Source organism: Bos javanicus, chromosome 28 (assembly GCF_032452875.1).
Source record: "Bos javanicus breed banteng chromosome 28, ARS-OSU_banteng_1.0, whole genome shotgun sequence".
Taxonomy (NCBI): domain Eukaryota; kingdom Metazoa; phylum Chordata; class Mammalia; order Artiodactyla; family Bovidae; genus Bos; species Bos javanicus.
The window spans coordinates 15,308,877-15,318,344 of record NC_083895.1 but is presented as its reverse complement, the minus strand read 5'-3'; the positions used below and the strand labels follow the sequence as shown (position 1 = coordinate 15,318,344).

At 44.2% G+C, this 9,468-nt stretch overlaps 1 long non-coding RNA gene across 1 annotated transcript; it reads left to right on the top strand.

The window, feature by feature from the left end:
- The first annotated feature begins 64 nt into the window (after positions 1 to 64).
- LOC133240361 (uncharacterized) lies at positions 65 to 8,282 on the top strand. Its single transcript, XR_009734203.1, has 2 exons — positions 65 to 417; positions 754 to 8,282. It is a non-coding gene; the product is annotated as an uncharacterized LOC133240361 (long non-coding RNA).
- The last annotated feature ends 1,186 nt before the right edge of the window (positions 8,283 to 9,468 follow it).

Sequence of the window (9,468 nt, the reverse complement as noted above, 5' to 3'; positions counted from 1 at the left end):
CCCCATCTTCTTCTCCCGGAAGACGGCGCAATCCTACGTCTAAAAGCGAGCCGGAAGGACAACACGGGGGCGGGGTCTCCGAGACGGGCGTCCGGGGGCGGGGCCACCAGGACGCCATTGTGACGAACACGGATTGGCCATCCAGGCGCAGGGCAGGGCCGGGGCATGCTTAGCGACCCTCTACAGGGAGGGGTGCTGCGGGACGTGGGCGAGCCCTTGGGAGAGAAGAGGCCTTTTGTGGCAAGTTTGAGGCTTTAGTGGTACTGACTGGGAGGGTCTCCCAGTGAGCTCAAACAATGTCGAGACAGAAGACTAGCGTGGTAGAAGGAAATGAGAGTCATTTCCTGGCGAGAAAGAAGGAGGGAACCAGGAACATCGGAGACCGATGAAGGCGGATCGAGCGACCGCAGCCGCAAGGTGTGCTCTCTAGGGTGTACTCTGCACTGTCACGTGACATCGGCTAGCTCTGTTAACTGGTTCCTTCAGAGGGCAGGGCTTTTTCCTCAGGCCTGGGGCAGAGGAAGTCACCGCGGAGCCCTTCACTTCTGGAGGAAACGCGGTCCAGGCCAGTGTCGTTTGGTTTCCTGCTACATCCAGGCCAGCTGTTTCTGCTCTAAACAAGACACATTGACCTTTCCAGCCCTTGGTAACGAGTTATTTGGGTTAGGTAGTGTCAGGGACCAAGAGTTGTCATATTCTGTTACAAAAGCAGCTGAGTGATCTCCTTTTGTTTTTCATCTTAATTATGCTCAGATTTAGCGTTAAAAAGTAAAGGAGCCCCGACAACCATCGTGGGTAGCTGGCCTGAATCCCCGGATGAACATAAGCGACATCATGGAATTTTGATGTCAAATGAGGTATCTAACGAGACGGAAGGTGAAGAAATTTAAGACTAACTGTGCATGAACAGTAAACAGACATGCAAACACAAAAAGACCAAACATCCCTTCTCTAGCTAACATGAGTGACTATTGCTTTTCCAGTGACAACTCTAGTCCTGCACCATTCCTCCTGCTTTTCAGATAACAATTAAATCACCATTTCCTTGGGCCCTCCCCCAAATCACCTACATACACCCAAACACTACAATAAGCCCTTTTTATTTTTTTTAAGATTTTTTTTTTATGTGGACCATTTTAAAACTCTCTACTGTTACTGTTGTATGCTTTCGGTTTTTGGCTAAGAAGCGTGTAGGATTCTTAGCTCCCCGAGGGGAGGATCCACCTGGCACCCCCATGCTTTGGAAGGTGAAGTCCTAACCACGGGCCTTTGAGTAAGTCCCAGTAAGCCCCTTTTAACATTAACTTCCTAAGATACCCAAGGGTTCCCCATAGTGTCAGATCTCCCTGGCTACAACAGTTAGTCCTATATTGTTGACCATAACTGTGTTTTGGTAGTTGTGGGCATCACATTTATGAATTATACATAACCATACATTTATGGGTATAGATAATTACATTTATGAATTATATATACGGGCTTCTCTGGTGGCTCAGAGGGGTAAAGCATCTGCCTGCAATGCCGGAGACCTGGGCTCAATCCCTGGGTGGGGAAGATCCCCTGGAGAAGGAAACGGCACCCCACTCCAGTATTCTTGCCTGGAAAACCCCATGGACCGAGAAGCTTGGAAGGCTACAGTCCATGGAGTCGCAAAGAGTCAGACACATATGGTTATGTATGCATAACCATACATTTATGGATATAGATAATTACATTTATGAATTATATATAACCATACAAAACCTTAGAGCCTTTATTCTGAAGAGAAATGGAAAAAAAACATTGTGAATAGTAAAATGAGGCAAGATCTTGGTATATACTGATGTTGAAGCTGAAACTCCAATACTCTGGCCACCTGATGGGAAGAGCTGACTCATTTGAAAAGACCCTGATGCTGGGAAAGATTGAGGGCGGCAGGAGAAGGGGATGACAGAGGATGAGATGGTTGGATGGCATCACCGACTCAATGGACATGGGATTGGGTGGACTCCGGGAGTTGGTAATGGACAGGGAGGCCTGGCATGCTGCAATTCATGGGGTCGCAAAGAGTCCGACAGGACTGAGCAGCTGAACTGAACTGAACTTGGTATATAAAAAACTTGTATGCTAAATGCAATATGGGATTGTAGTTTCGATTCTGAAACAGTGGAAGGACATAAATGGTAAAATCAGATTAAAGTCTGTAGTTTAATTAAGAGTATCATATCAGTGTGAATTTCTTAGTTTTGACAAATATGCCATGGTTATATAGACATTAAATACAGGAGACATAACGCAGGGTATACAGGAACTCCCTATACTAACTTTGCAACTTTTTTTTTCTTTTTTTAGTATTTATTTGGCTATGATTCGTCTTAGTTCCAGCAAGAGGTCTCTCTGGTTGTGGTACATAAGCTCAGCTATTCTGTGGTATGTGGAAATCTTAGTTCTCCATGTGCTCAGTCCCTCAGTCATGTCTGACTTTTTGTAACCCCATGAACTGTAGCCTGCCAGGCTCCTCTGTCCATAGGGTTATCCCAGCAGGTATACTGGAGTGGGTTACCATTTCCTCCTGCAGAAAATCTTCCTGAGCCAGGAATTGAACCCATGTCTCCTATGTCTGGCATTGACAGGCAGATTCTTTACCTCGGAGCCACCTGGGAAGTCTTTAGTTATCCAGTTCAGTTCAGCTCAGTTGCTCAGTTGTGTCCGACTCTTTGCCACCCCATGGACTGCAGCATGCCAGGCCTCCCTGTTCATCACCAACTCCCAGTGTTTACCCAAACTCATGTCCATTGTCAGTGAGTCAGTGATGCCATCCAACCACCTCATCCTCTGTCATCCCTTTCTCCTCCTGCCCTCAATCTTTCCCAGCATCAGGGTCTTTTCAAATGAGTCAGCTCTTCACATCAGGTGGCTAAAGTATTGCAGTTTCAGCTTCAACATCAGTCCTTCCAATGAACACCCAGGACTGATTTCCTTTAGGTGGACTGCTTGGATCTCCTTCCTGTCCAAGGGACTCTCAAGAGTCTTCTCCAACACCACAGTTCAAAAGCATCAATTCTTTGGCACTCAGCTCTCTTTATAGTCCAACTCTCACATCCATATATGACTACTGGAAAAACCATAGCCTTGACTAGATGGACTTTGTTGGTAAAGTAATGTCTCTGATTTTTAATATGCTATCTGCTGCTGCTGCTAAGTCGCTTCAGTCGTGTCTGACTCTGTGCTACCTCATAGACGGCAGCCCACCAGGCTCCCCCGTCCCTGGGATTCTCCAGGCAAGAACACTGGAGCGGGTTGCCATTTCCTTCTCCAATGCATGAAAGTGAAAAGTGAAAGTGAAGTCATTCAGTCGTGTCCGACCCTCAGCGACCCCATGGACTGCAGCCTTCCAGTCTCCTCTGTCCATGGGATTTTTCCAGGCAAGAGTACTGGAGTGGGGTGCCATTGACATTAAGCAGTGTGAAATAAGCCAGTCACAAAAAGACAAATATTGTATGATTCCACTTACATTAAGTATCAAAAGTAGGTTCACAGAGCCAGAAATTAGAATGGTGATATTTCCAGAGATTGGGAGGAGGCAGAAAATGGGGAGTTGTTAATACATAGTTTCAAGTTTTCAAGATAAAAATGAGCTGTGAAGATTGGTTGCACAAAACTGAATGTACTTAACACTACCTAACTTAGAAATGGTTAGGTACACAACTTTATGTACTTTATGTTGTGTACCTGACAAAGTTAAGGTTCTCAGTCATATTCACCACATTTCAAGTGCTCAACAAGCCTGTGTGGCTAAATGGCCCCCTTATCACACAGAGCAGCTTGAGACAAAGGATAAAGAGGACTAGAAATCCCTATCTTCAGGTGCCACTCTGAAAGCGCTGCTAAGATATAAAATAAAGTAACAAGAGCTTTTTCCCAACCATGTCTACACACCTGATCCGTACAGGCTAGCGCAGACCTCTCGTACTCTTGGGTCCTAGGATTTGGACCAGTCAATGACTCCCCTAAATCTCTGCCCTAAAAAAGGTATTCTCCCCAAACACGACCCTTTCTGGCCCCCTGCTTAGCAGCTCAGTCTCTGCTCTATGTCATTGCCTTTCTTCACTCAGCCTGGAGGATTCAGTTCAGTCGCTCAGTCGTGTCCAACTCTTTGCGACCCCATGAACCACAGCACACCAGGCCTCCCTGTCCATCACAAACTCCCAGAGTCCACCCAAACGCATGTCCATTGAGTCGGTGATGCCATCCAACCACCTCATCCTCTGTCATCCCTTTCTCCTCCTGCCCTCAATCTTTCCCAGCATCAGGGTCTTTTCAAAGGAGTCAGTTCTTTGCATCAGGTGGCGAAAGTATTGCAGTTTCAGCTTCAACATCAGTCCTTCCAATGAACACCCAGGACTGATCTCCTTTAGGATGGACTGGAGGATTATAAACTGTTACGTAAGTCTTAGGTGTGGTGTGTGTGCTGTGCAAGGGTGCTAAGTTGTTTCAGTTGTGTCCTGCTCTTTGTGAAGCTATGGACCATAGCCCTCCAGGCTTCTCTGTCCATGGGATTTCCCAGGCAAGAATACTGGGGTGGGTGGCCATCCCTGCCTCCAGGAGATCTTCCTAACCCAGGGATTAAACCCAGGTCTCCTGCAAGGCAGGCAGATTCTTTGCCATCTGAGCCACCAGGGAAACCTTACGTGTGGTGAAAGTGAAAGTTGCACAGTTGCATCCGACTCTCTGTGACCCTACGGACTGTACGTCCGTGGAATTCTCCAGGCCAGAATCCTGGAGTGGGTAGCCTTTCCCTTCTCCAGGGGATCTTCCCAACCCAGGGACTGAACCTGGGTCTCCCTCATTGCAGGCAGATTCTTTACCAATTGAGATATCAGGGAAGCCCCTAGGTATGGTACTCAGACTAATTAAAGTGATTAGTGTTAAATGCTTAGTCGTATCTGACTCTGCAACCCCATGGACTGTAGCCCTCCAGGTTCCTTTGTCCATGGGATTCTCCAGGCAAGAATACTGGAGTGGGTTGCCATTTCCTTCTCCAGGATATCTTCCCAACCCAGGGATCGAACCCGAGTCTCCCACATTTCAGGCAGATTCTTTACCATTTGAGCCACCAGGGAAGTACTACTTACCTCAGAAGAAAAGCTTGTTTCCTTGAGGAAGTTTCCCTTGTATGCAGAAGGAAATGCAGCTTTCTGGGGTGCTAGTCATTCACTGTAACTCTGTGGATGTGATATCTCTCAGAAGGAAGTCACCAGAGACTTCTTCTAACTCCGTTGGTCACCCTGTGAACTTTTATCCCACAGTGGATTCTTTCACACTGGACTTAGTCTAAGCCAGCGTCTAAAATTTAAAAGCAGCTTTTATGAAGTTGTCTCATTTGTGAAAAGCACAAATATTCAAAATCTCAGGGTGAAAGAGGGATGGGCAGCATCAAGGTTTGCTCTTAACTCTCCCTCTTGGGATTAAGTGTGATTGGCTTTTATTTACAATTTTTGGTACAATTTAGGATTGCTCACAGGTGCTTGATAATATATTTTAGACAAGTGATGGGAGTTGTATTGTTTTTGTAGTTATCTTTGTATTTTATTATGATGTTATTTATTCAAAGTTTCAGTTCTCATAGTCTTTTTAGTTACATGTGATTCCTGAGAATTTTTATTCTTTGTATCTTGGTCTTGCCATGAGGCTTGTGGGATCTTAGTTCCTCAATGAGGGACTGAACACAGGCCCTCGGTAGTGAAAGTTCAGAGTCCTAACCACTGGACTGGCAAGGAATTTCCAAGAATTTTTATTTATAATTTTTTAAACTTTTATTCTTAAGAATAAAAATCCCTGAGCTTTGTGGTATGCTCTCTAAAGGCAAGCACAAACAATTTAATTCTCTTTATCATCTGTATACTTTCTCTAACTTCTTCCCTATGGGTTATGCTCTAACAGTGACCTGGAATTTATGGTCTTGAGATGGATCTATTTATTTTCTACTACTATGTGGATCCCTTCAAACCCATGAGTGGGAGTTTCAAGGACTGGGTGGTATGGGATGGGAGCCCTGATCAGTGATGTCTCCATCCTTTGGAAACTGCAGATTGACGATAATGGGACATACACCTGCCAGGTGAAGGACCCACCTGATGTTGATTTGGCAGCAGGGAACAGGGGAGCTCTGGCTCACTGTTGGGTACACTGTTCACCTCTCTGACCTCCACTTCCTGGCTCTGGCCACTGGCTTTGCCTGTGCATCAATGGTCATAATGATAATTGTGATTCTCTTCCAGCATTTCCAGAAAAAGTGATGGGGTCATAAAGGGATGTAGTTAAAATCAAAAGAAAGAAAGCTCAACCAAGAAAAAAGGTCTCTATTGAGGAAAAACAGACGAACATTCTTAGATGAAAACTGAAAATTTGTTAGAACAAGAACCCTAAGATAAGTTAAAGTTAATGAGACCTTCTCTTTGGCTTTTCCAGCTGTGATCTGTCTTCTAATCATCTCTGCAGTATACAACCAGGCCTCCCTGTCCATCACCAACTCCCGGAGTTCACTCAGACTCACGTCCAGTGAGTCAGTGATGCCATCCAGCCATCTCATCCTTGGTTGTCCCCTTCTCCTCCTGCCCCCAATCCCTCCCAGCATCAGAGTCTTTTCCAATGAGTCAAGTCTTCACATGAGGTGGCCAAAGTACTGGAGTTTCAGCTTTAGCATCATTCCTTCCAAAGAAATCCCAGGGCTGATCTCCTTCAAAATGGACTGGTTGGATCTCCTTGCAGTCCAAGGGACTCTCAAGAGTCTTCTCCAACACCACAGTTCAAAAGCATCAATTCTTCGGTGCTCAGCCTTCTTCACAGTCCAACTCTCACATCCATACATGACCACTGGAAAAACCATAGCCTTGACTAGACGGACCTTTGTTGGCAAAGTAATGTCTCTGCTTTTGAATATGCTATCTAGGTTGGTCATAACTTTCCTTCCAAGGAGTAAGCGTCTTTTAATTTCATGGCTGCAGTCAGCATCTGCAGTGATTTTGGAGCCCAAAAAATAAAGTCTGACACTTTCCACTGTTTTCCCATCTATTTCCTATGAAGTGATGGGACCGGATGCCATGATCTTCGTTTTCTGAATGTTGAGCTTTAAGCCAACTTTTTCACTCTCCACTTTCACTTTCAAGAGGCTTTTGAGTTCCTCTTCACTTTCTGCCATAAGGGTGGTGTCATCTGCATATCTGAGGTTATTTATATTTCCCCGGCAATCTTGACTCCAGGTTGTGTTTCTTCCAGTCCAGCGTTTCTCATGATGTACTCTGCATATAAGTTAAATAAACAGGGTGACAATATACAGCCTTGATGAACTCCTTTTCCTATTTGGAACCAGTCTTTTGTTCCATGTCCAGTTCTAACTTGCTTCTTGACCTGCATACAGATTTCTCAAGAGGCAGGTCAGGTGGTCTGGTATTCCCATCTCAGAATTTTCCGCAGTTTATTGTGATCCACACAGTCCAAGGCTTTGGCATAGTCAATAAAGCAGAAATAGATGTTTTTCTGGAACTCTCTTGCTTTTTCCATGATCCAGTGGATGTTGGCAATTTGATCTCTTGTTCCTCTGCCTTTTCTAAAACCAGCTTGAACATCAGGAAGTTCACGGTTCACATATTGCTGAAGCCTGGCTTGGAGAATTTTGAGCATTACTTTACTAGCGTGTGAGATGAGTGTAATTGTGCAGTAGTTTGAGCATTCTTTAGCATTGCCTTTCTTTGAGATTGGAATGAAAACTGACCTTTTCCAGTCCTGTGGCCACTGCTGAGTTTTCCAAATTTGCTGGCATATTGAGTGCAGCACTTTCACAGCATCAGAAACTGATAAAAATAATTTTTAGAATATTGTACAAATTATTAAATGTTACTATCTCAATAAAAGACCACTAAAAGTTGAAAGTTTAAGCCGAAAGCAGATCAAAGGACTATGGCTCATCAGTGAAATTTGTTGTAGCCAATATGCTTGTTCCCTAATTTTATGTATAGGCATACCTCATTTTATTGCACTTCACTTTATTATGCTTTGTTGATATTGAGGTTTGGGGGGTACTTTTTGTTTTCACTTTTATAAAATGAAGGTTTATGGCAACTCTGAATTGAGCAAGTCTGCTGGCACTATTTTTCTAACAACATTTGCTCCCTTTGTGTCTCTATGTCACATTCTGGTAATTCTCACAATATTTCAAACTCTCCACCAGCAAAAGGATTATGACTTGCCAAAGGCTCAGATGATGGTTGGCATTCTTTTACAATAAAATGTTTTTCAATCAAGGTATGTACATTGGTTTTTCAGTCAGTGTGTAGCTAATATACTACAGCATGGTATAAACATAACTTTTACATGCACTGGGAAATCAAAATTTATGAAACTTGTTTTACCATAATATTTATTTTATTGTGGTTGTTGAGAACCAACCCAAAATATATCTAAGGTATACCAGTGGAGTCTCTACTTCTGTAGAGGAATTTATCCATGCACAGTAGGTGGCATTTGCATTCATACAAATGCTAGGTAACCAAGAGCTACTCAATTATCCAAAATTACTTTGGCCAGTGAGTCAAGTAGTTGTTCTTGGGCTGCTATTGTCATAATGGTAGGATTGGCAAGTCTGCCATGAATAAGTGCCCTTCCAATGGAAGCAAATCTAGTCATGTATATTACCTCCTGGGAATTCCCATTTAAGGTGGCAATGTGATTTAATGGAGAAGACAAATGACAAGACCAATGGGAGAATTCAGATTTATTGTGAACGTCCATGGGGACAGTTAGAAATCCTAGTAAGCACTGGCCTTCAATCCACCAGCTGTACAAACATTCATAAACTCATCAAGAGGCCCATTCATTACAGATATAAGAACAGGTGGTATACATAAGATTCCTGCTGGGTTTGAGTATTATTAGTGCCATTAATTGGGATTATTCTATTGGCCCTTTCAAGCCAAGGGTCAGTGGTGTCTGGTGAACAATTAGGAAGAAACCATCCTGTTCTATGGACTTTGTTCTCAAAGGCCATACAGAAGGGAGTTCTTTTGCCATGACAAGCAGACCTAATCTACTGGTAAGAACTATTAATATATAGGCAGAATAGGTATGATTAGCTGGATTAAGAGTTACAACACAGGAGAGGTCAAAGCAAGGTACAGGAAAATCTGGTTGCAGAAGTTTGACTCGATAAATATCCAAAGGGGTGCAGCTACAACTAGCTGTAACAGTACTGCTGCTGCTGCTAGGTCGCTTCAGTCGTGTCCGACTCTGTGTGACCCCATAGACGGCAGCCCACCAGGCACCCCCGTCCCTGGGATTCTCCAGGCAAGAACACTGGAGTGGGTTGCCATTTCCTTCTCCAATGCATGAAAGTGAAAAGTGAGAGTGAAGTCGCTCAGTCGTGTCTGACTCTTAGTGACCCCATGGACTGCAGCCCTCCAGGCTCCTCTGTCCATGGGATTCTCCAGGCTT